At 38.2% G+C, this 10,037-nt stretch overlaps 1 long non-coding RNA gene across 1 annotated transcript; it reads right to left on the minus strand.

Annotated features, from left to right (window-relative positions):
- Positions 1-5,624: 5,624 nt before the first annotated feature.
- On the minus strand, positions 5,625-9,817 carry LOC128357892 (uncharacterized). Its single transcript, XR_008321233.1, has 4 exons — positions 9,742-9,817; positions 6,924-7,084; positions 5,734-5,830; positions 5,625-5,641 (listed from the first exon to the last, which is right to left on the minus strand). It is a non-coding gene; the product is annotated as an uncharacterized LOC128357892 (long non-coding RNA).
- Between the last annotated feature and the right edge of the window lie 220 nt (positions 9,818-10,037).

Genomic DNA, 10,037 nt, shown 5'->3' on the forward strand with positions numbered 1-10,037 from the left:
TGAAAGAGACAGGTCATGACCAACTGTTCCCAGGATAGAAAATGACCAGGGAATGACCCGGGAAACACAAACATTTAGATTTAGAGATTTTGATTGGGAAAGACAACAGTAAATAGGGTCAGAAAATGTGGTCAACAGCATACATTTGATTGTGATGCTTGTGCATTATTGCAATATGTAGGGACAAACAAGAGGAACAACTTCTACAGGTGACCGAGAATATCAATGCAGGACATAACCAGACTTTGTCAGCAAGAGCAGTTTGTCGACAATTACATAGAGAGGGATATTATTGCAGGTCTGCAGTACATAAACCTCTCATTACAATGATGAATGCACAATTGTTCAGTGGTGCAAAAACCATAGGCATCGGTGTAGAGATGTGGAAATGTGGGGAAAAAATATGGTCAATTATTACCATACTGTATTCTCAACAAGTGGGCAACTGCATGTGTTGCATCTATAGAATGGTACAGGCCTGAATGCTTTGATGTTGATGAGTATGAAAATGATGTGAATCTTATGCTATGGCATTCACAGTCACCAGATCTCAGACCAGTTGAACATCAATCCTGAATTTCGTTTAAATTAATTATTGAATCAGTATGCAAGCCATGTAATGGTATTTGTCGTACAAATAAAAGAAGTGTAATTTTAATAGTTGGGTCATGATCTGTCGAAGAGATGTTTCATTATAGATTTTATTATAATTTTCACTTCATGAGACACTACTGAGACCACTACACTACTAGTGATGAGTTAAACTCCCTAATGTTTAGAGTTAATCAATATTTGGTAACTATGCAATTGTATTTTTAAAATACATTATGTGTTATCTATTAACCTCATAGATAATCATATTTTCATAGTAAATCAGATAAGTTGTATTGAAAGAATTCATTTTCTGTAAAGATATAGTGTTTGAAGAGTTCCAGGTTTTAGTATGATCATATTTTTTATGTTATTTATATTTTAATATGTTTCTTAACGTTGAATGTAACCACATAGTCATTGTTTTAACATTATAAGACACTGCCCCCTTTAGGACGTCTCTTTCTTTCCTTTTTTCATGGGTAAGCACATAATTTAACATAAATGTGTAATTTAATATTTTTAAAAATTGCCTTCCAAGCCGGTTTCTGTCAGAATTAGTGAAGCTTAATGCTCTGAATTATTTCACATTAATTCCAAGTGGGCAGCGGAGTTTCTGAAGGAGCAGGAAGAAAGGTGGGTGTTTGTTCCGAGTGTTTAATTCAAATATCAACAATCTTTCTTCAGAATGACTGACTCTACCTTTAATGAGTTTTCATATTGGTTCTTAAATATCTCATATCATCATTTATGTAGCTTTGTAGTGGTTTTTGTATTTTCTGTCATGTATCTTGTTGCTCTTCCCATATACAGCACTTCATGACAAGTTTTTTTTTTAATGAAATTTAAAATGTTTAGTAGTATGCCACTTCAAATAGGCACAATGGGCACAAACTTAAGTACCACCCCTTAGTTTCACTTCCCCAGTTTATGGACCCGAATATGGTGTTATCTATGTCCTTATAGGACACTCCCCTTGCCTCTCTGCCAGTCTGAGATAATTACTGGCCTGAAACCACATGAGTATATTCAACCCATCTCTGTAGGTGCCCCATTGGCTGACGTGTGCGTGGATATGATTGGTTGAATTTTTGATTTGTTTTTTTTCTGTTTCACACCAACACTAAAATATAATGTAAAAGATGACCAATTACACTCACTTAGACATCGTAGCGAAAGCCTTAATACTGTTTAAACATGTGAAAGGGGTGACGACAATTTCACTGCTTTTATCCCCATCCTGACCACATTAGACCAGGTCTGGAGCCAAAAACACTATATTATTTGAACTTGCCAGTAAAGATTTGACAAGTCTATTAATGGTATTGGAACTGGACATCTTCTAATATGGTTTGGATGGAGATATATCAGAGAAATCGCCTCATAAGCAAAATAAAGATGTCACAAATCTGAAAGTGGGTTTAAGCTACAATGTCTAACACTATTTCACAAATACAAGTGGTGACTTTCCTCTTAAACCCGAAAAGGAAGTTAACTTCAGCGTAGAATGTCAAAGTGTACATACCTTCGGGCTGAAGTAAATGGTATCTCCTCTTGTTATTTTGTCCGCATGTTTCAGGGCATAAAGAACTGAACCGAAGTTTGGCTCTCTGGCCTCTCTAAAACACACACAAGCACAAAGAGAAACATAGAATTTCGGACACATTATTAAAACTGTCATGGGCCAGACAAAGATGTCAGAAGTTAGATGATAAAACCCACTTGTCCTTGAACTCATAGTTGTAAATGTATTTGAGTTCATCTCTGTCAGTGATCAAATCTCGATCACTCTCCTTCAAAAACTCATAGAACTCGAGTCCAACACGGCCGAGCAAATATAAACTCATCTTGACCATGATCAAAACAAAAATCCGTTTGTTCAAAGTAATTCAGAGAAGACCACGTCCGGGATATGCCGCTCATGTAAGTCCGCTGGTTGTGGAGGGAATCTAGCGGTGTACCACCGTTCTATACGCCTTTCAGTGGGTGTGTCATGTCGATAACACGCGCTGGAACTGCAGTCGGATCATTTTGTGGTTGTCAGCATCCTTTTACAGGAAACCTCCTATTTTTTGGTTTAACTGTCGGACTACAAACCAACCACCACCCAATGTATCAGAGTGTGTAACATTATGACTTTAAGCAACAAAAAGCCATAATTATTTTTTTTAAAAATTAAAAAAAACATATTCAACATATCACATATCAAACATTTGAACCAATTCAACCATGATCAAAAAATCCGTTCAAAGGGATTCCAATCGTGTTTGAACGTCCGGGTTATTCACCTGAAGGTGGATATATCGCTCAATCAAACATTGGTTATGTCTGCATCTCAGAGGAAAGCCCAGGAACGGCTCGATTTATATTCCGGGATAGTCCAAATGGGCGGTGTGTGACTCTGTCTAGGGTTATGTAGCACTGAAACTCTCCTGTCTGTCATGTGGATGTCATGAGGATTAAAGCAAGTGCACACACGAACACATACAAACACACACGTAGAGAAAAGGTCTAGAATTCTTATCATTCTATCTTTTTGTCTATCGCCTTTTAAAAATAGCTATGTGTCTGGAATTGCTTCCTGCTGCTTTTGGGCTTCCTGTTAAACAGTTTCTACACACCTGCAGCTTCCAGTAACTCGGTATTCCCACTTTTGACCTTCTGACAATACGTCTTTTTGGCCTGGGTGTGAACTTTAATCTGCATTATCACGTCAACACCCGAACTGACAATCATGTCCATGTTCATCATCAGTTTAACACAACACTTGATATTAAGGTTTACATAACTTCACATTAGGAAGTTCGTTTAAAAAAGGGGGGGGGGGGGGGGGGGGGGATCATTTCGACACATTTTGCAAGTTAATTCCATGTTAGTTTATATATGAATTCAACTGTGAAAAGTGATCTGTACACGTGGGGTAGTATGCCTCCTGAAAACACACTTCCCCTCTTACTGTTATACGAGTCGACCAACATTTTCGAAGAAACGCATAACAAACAAATCTGTTGCTTAACTCTCCTTACAGCTGATTTTAAATAGTTGCCTACAATATTATCCGAAGTAATTATTCTCACTCCAGTTAAGAAAACTTACACACACAAACACACACACAGTGCAGACAATAATAAAAATAATCGTGAACTTTATTTATATAGCACCTTTCAAAACAGTTACAAAGTGCTTTACAGTAATACAAAAAAAACACAGATTCAAAAGAACTAAAAGTCACAAAAAAACACATTATAAAACACAAAGGGAATAAAATGCTAAAATAAAAATAATGAACATGAAGTTAAAAATAAGCAGACAGCTCAGGTAAAACCAGGAAATGCTTTCTGTTAAAAGTCTGTTTTAAGAACAGACATGAAAAGAAGACACTGACTCAGACAGCCTTATTTCCTAGGGCAGGTCATTCCAGAGCCTCGGGACCCCGATGGCAAAGACTCTGTCCCCTTTAGTTTTCACTCTATAAGAGACACAAAGGTTCATAAGGGATTACAAACTCTAAAATATAATCTGGAGCCAGGTCATGAAGACCCTTAAAGGTCTTTAAAAATCTTAAAATTTAATCCAGAAACAAACAGGAAGTTAATGTAAAGAGGCTAAAACAGGTGTGATAGTAGTCGCTTCAAAGTTTTTTGATTAACACAAAAGAAAAGATTGTTGCAATACTCAAGGTGCCAGGATATAAAAGCATGTACAACAGTTGTGGCATGAGTAGGGCCAAGTGCATGGGAAACAAGGCACAACAGTTTGTTGAAATGAGATGCCTGTTCTTGCCAATGTCAAACCCTAAGAAAGAAGAGAAAGTTCAGTAGGTGACACTAAATATTCACTTTTTACAAAGCCGCACATATCTTGCGGAAAGCCACATGCGGTTTTCCTTGAACTCATTTGACACATGAGGGAGCATATAATTGAAATAAAATTCTCTAAGTCTTTTCACAGTATCCACACAGAATTTCTCATCGTATGTGACTGTTAGCCACCTATGTTCTTCTGGGGTCCAGATGAGCAGCTGACAGGTCCTCAGCCCTGTGCAGAACATGCCAAGTTGCACTTGCATGTAGAAACCCCGTGGACCATTTGGCTGCAGCACAGGCCTGCCCTCCTCCATCTTCACATCATAGTTTGGTTTTCTAAACAGGTCATCCAGAGACTCGTTATCTTTCAGCAAGGGACATTTGATCTCCAGCAGTTCCTCCATTTGATCTCCTCCTCCAGAGTTCAGAACTCCATCAGGGCTTGCTGACAGCCAGGGCTCATTTTCACACACGACTATGCCTTTGCACGTGACAGTATCTCCATGACTCTCTATCCACTCGATGGCCAATTTCTCACTTTTTATACCATGGTGAGTTGCCTCATTCCCTTTGAAAGTGGGGTTGAGATGATTTTTTATGTAGTTTTGAGGGTCGGCTCTGATGGGGACTTTCTTTGCTGTGCTTGCAGTGATTCTTATCTTACGAGCATCATGCCACATGTGAGAGTTGCGCTGCTCAACAGTTCCACGCTCCAAGGCTCTACATTTGTTGGGAGCAATGGCCACAAAAGTGTCGTAAAACAACCCACACATCCCACAAATGTTGGGGTAAGCATGGTCAGCATGTGGTGGGTATGCTGAAAAAAAGGAGGAGGGCACAGTCTCTGCCTCAATAAAGCGCACAATGTGGAAAGCACGGCAGGACTGCAGGTCTGGTTGAAACTCAAAGGCCAGCGGGGCTACATAGACACCAAGCAAACTGCAGTGGAATCGAACCTGGATCTTATAGCCATCACCTGAGAATAGAAAATAACAATGTCTCATATATTGATTGTGCTTTATTGTACCCATTATTATCTTCCAGTGAAGCAAAGTTACATCATCACACATTCAAATAATAGAAAACTTGATTTTTGTATCACCTGGTTTTAGTGTGAGAGGGTTTGTTTTAGTCACATGGTGCTCATCATTTAGAAAGAAGTGTCTGAGCCAGCGAAGCGGTGTGTAGTAGGTGAAATACACAGGTTTATTTCCTGTGTTTTCCACAGTCAGATTTACCACATACTGGTAAAAAAAAAATCAAGAAAACAGATCAATGTAGGGGAGCTTCACATTTGTACCGTAATCATATATACCTCCACGAATAACATCAATACCTCATTTGCGCTCTCCGTACAAAACCTGATGTTCCCGTCCTCAAACTCATGGTCAGACCAGATGCTGACACCACGCTTGTCAGCTATTAACTGAGCCCTGTGGGTGCAAAGCCAGAGATAATTTGTGTTATAGGCATTACCAAGTATCTCCTTTCAATTATATTCTTGTTTTATAGGTGCATAGAAATACAGGCAGCAGAGCGAATGCAGGGCCAATGGCACAGGTTAATAACAAGTGTTTGATAAGAGGTTGTGTAAAGGGGCATTCACACCAAACACTATGAACGTGGATTATTCGTGCGACAAACGAGAATCTGTCACACTACTCGCTCGAGTTTGGATGTGTGACCATAATGTAAATTTGCGTCATTGTGTCACTTGCGCAAGTAGCAAGCCCGCCCATTTTCACTAGATAACAACAACACTGCTTCTTCAATCATCTACCATGGCTGAGATCACTTCCTCTTTTCTCTCATATATGTGTCCCTGAAGCTCTTCCATTTCCTGCAACACACATCAACTAACAAAAACACATGTAAATTAACTGTTCAATCTAGTAAACCAGTAACTTTATGCCAGGAAAAGCAGCTATTTTTTTTCCTTCAAAACTTTATAAGGGAAAGCCAGCTATGCTAACTGGAGCTATACGTCAGTGACGTCGAGAGAATCTCAATCAACTTTCAACTTGTGCGTTGATGTGATGGACGCACATTTCGTGACATCCCATCCATGGCGTCGCTGGTGACACGTCTTTGCATTGACTTTATATGTAATCTCTGCGCGTGATTGGACGACATCGTGTTTGGTGTGAATGCACCTTCATTCACAACTTTGAGGACTGCTGCTGTTAACCTCTTAGCCATGTTTCTGCATTTTATGCTTGGACCTTAACAACATTATAATTTCTACTGTCTGCTTTTTGCTCCACCACACAAGTAATTTTACCCTTTATTGTGTGCTTCTCTCCAAAGAGGAACTTTATTTTTTAGTGTGACTTTTTATATAATTTAGTTTCTAGAAAGTAAAACATATTCCAGTTGCCTTGAAAAATGATTAAGCCTTTGAGTTGGGAGAATTGTATTGCAGCAGGTAACTCATATTTGTCAAAAATGTGAAAATATACAACAAACTGCTCTTGCAGCACTTAAAACAAACACAAAAAAGGCATTCATTGTTTAATCCTGTCAAACCTGTCTATCTTCAGCCTGTTCATCAATGTGTTGGCCAGTTTCCTCCTGGCTCGAACCCTGGACACTGCCTCTTCCAGCATGGGCCCGTCCTCGCCATTCTGGATCCACCCTGGCTGATTGTCCCTGAATGATGCCCACTGGTCTAGATACTGATATGTGACCTGTGCAGAAGATCATTTCAAGTCAGTCTTGTCTTGGGATGGAAAATATTTGTGTCAAGTTGCTGAGTGTCCTGTTGACATGATGGAGTTGCACCTGTTTTTAGGTACCTAATCTTCACCTATCTGTCTGATGCATATACAGTAAATGTAACTGCCAGTGCAACTTAGGACATTAAAAGGGGCATTTTCTCAGTTTCATTGATATGTATTTTTACTTTGGAAAGGACCATGGACCATTCACGCTTAATCATAGCCATATGCATATAAATGTAACGAATAATATGTAATATATATATGTAATATGTGATGTTCTAGACCAATATGATAAAAGTAAAGCAGAAATGTTATCTAAGTTTACAGACAGAAATTACCAAGAAAATTCCTTTATGCAGAAAAAAGTGGACTCAAAAAGAAGAGAGGTTTATCTGCAAGTTGAAAAATTCTCCAAATCTAAGCCACACCTTATTTACTGCATTTCATTCCCCAATTTCAAGAACATCAAGGACCTGATCTCCACCTGACCTTGGTTACCATGGGAGACAGACAGCCTTATCAAGAAGGCAGTCAACCTCAGTAGACAGAGAAATGAACCACTCTGAAAGAGACAGGTCATGACCAACTGTTCCCAGGATAGGGAATGACCAGGGAATGAGCCAGGAAACACAAACATTTAGATTTAGAGATTTTGATTGGGAAAGACAACAGTAAATAGGGTCAGAAAATGTGGTCAACAGCATACGATTGATGATTGTGATGCTTGTGCATTATTGCAATATGTAGGGAAAAACAAGAGGAGCAACTTCTACAGGTGACCGAGAATATCAATGCAGGACATAATCAGACTTTGTCAGTGAGAGCAGTTTGTCAACAATTACATAGAGAGGGATATTATTGCAGGTCTGCAGTACATAAACCTCTCATTACAATGATGAATGCACAATTGTTCAGTGGTGTACCCATACAGTGAGGGGATCCAGTGAATCTGGTACACTGTTGGGAGCGATTGGGTCCACTTGTCTAATGAATGGTTTGATGTTGATGAGTATGAAAATGATGTGAATCTTATGCTATGGCATTCACAGTCACCAGATCTCAGACCAGTTGAACATCAATCCTGAATTTCATTTAAATTAATTATTGAATCAGTATGCAAGCCATGTTTGTTTTTGTATTTGTCATACAAATACAAGAAGAATGGTGTCATTTTAATAGTTCATGATTTGTCGAAGAGATGTTTCATTACAGATTTTATTATAATTTCCACTTCATGAGAAACGACTGAGACCACTACACTACTAGTGATGAGTTAAACACCCTAATGTTTAGAGTTAATCAATATTTGGTAACTATGCAATTGTATTTTTAAAATACATTATGTGTTATCTATTAACCTCATAGATAATCATATATTCATAGTAAATCAGTTGTATTGAAAGAATTAATTTTCTGTAAAGATATAGTGTATGAAAAGTTCCAGGTTTTAGTTTGATCATATTTTTATGTTATTTATATTTGAATATGTTTCTTAACGTTTAATGTAACCACATAGTCATTGTTTTAACATTATAAGACACTGCCCCCTTTAGGGCGTCTCTTTCTGTCCTTTTATCATGGGTAAGCACATAATTTAACATAAATGTATGATTTAATATTTTTAAAAATTGCCTTCCAAGCCGGTTTCTGTCAGAATTAGTGAAGCTTAATGCTCTGAATCATTTCACATTAATTCCCAGTGGGCAGCGGAGTTTCTGAAGGAGCAGGAAGAAAGGTGGGTGTTTGTTCCGAGTGTTTAATTCAAGTATCAACAATCTTTCTTCAGAATGACTGACTCTACCTTTAATGAGTTTTCATATTGGTTCTTAAATATCTCATATCATTATTTATGTAGCTTTGTAGTGGTTTTTGTATTTTCTGTCATGTATCTTGTTGCTCTTCCTATATACAGCACTTCATGAGAAGTTTAAAAAAAAAAATCAAATTTCAAATGTTTAGTAGTATGCCACTTCAAATAGGCACAATGGGCACAAACTTAAGTACCACCCCTTAGTTTCACTTCCCCAGTTTATGGACCCGAATATGGTGTTATCTATGTCCCTATAGGACACTCCCCTTGCCTCTCTGCCAGTCTGAGACAATTACTGCCCTGAAACCACATGAGTATATATTCAACCCATCTTTGTAAGTGCCCCATTGGCTGACTTTTTGATATGTTTTTTTTTCTGTTTCACACCAACACTAATATATAATGTAAAAGATGACCAATTACACCCACTTAGACATCATAGCAAAAGCCTTAATACTGTTTAAACCTGTGAACCTGAGTGCGACGACAATTTCACTGCTTTTATCCCCATCCTGACCACATTAAACCAGGTCTGCAGCAAAAACACTATATTATTTGAACTTGCCAGTAAAGATTTGACAAGTCTATTAATGGTATTGGAACTGGACATCTTCTAATATGGTTTGGATGGAGATATATCAGAGAAATCGCCTCATAAGCAAAATAAAGATTTCACAAATCTGAAAATGGGTTTAAGCAGCATTAAGGATTTTTGCTACAATGTCTAACACTATTTCACAAGTGCAAGTGGTGACTTTCATCTTAAACCCGAAAAGGAAGTTAACTTCAGCGTAGAATGTCAAAGTGTACATACCTTAGGGCTGAAGTAAATGGTATCTCCTCTTGATATTTTGTCCGCATGTTTCAGGGCATAAAGAACTGAACCGAAGTTTGGCTCTCTGGCCTCTCTAAAACACACGCAAGCACAAAGAGAAACATAAAATTTCGGACACATTATTAAAACTGACATGGACCAGACAAAGATGTCAAAAGTTAGATGATAAAACCCACTTGTCCTTGAACTCATAGTTGTAAATGTATTTGAGTTCATCTCTGTCAGTGATCAAATCTCGATCACTCGCCTTCAAAAACTCATAGAACTCGAGTCCA

The sequence above is a fragment of the Scomber japonicus genome, chromosome 4 (genome assembly GCF_027409825.1).
Source record: "Scomber japonicus isolate fScoJap1 chromosome 4, fScoJap1.pri, whole genome shotgun sequence".
NCBI lineage: Eukaryota > Metazoa > Chordata > Actinopteri > Scombriformes > Scombridae > Scomber > Scomber japonicus.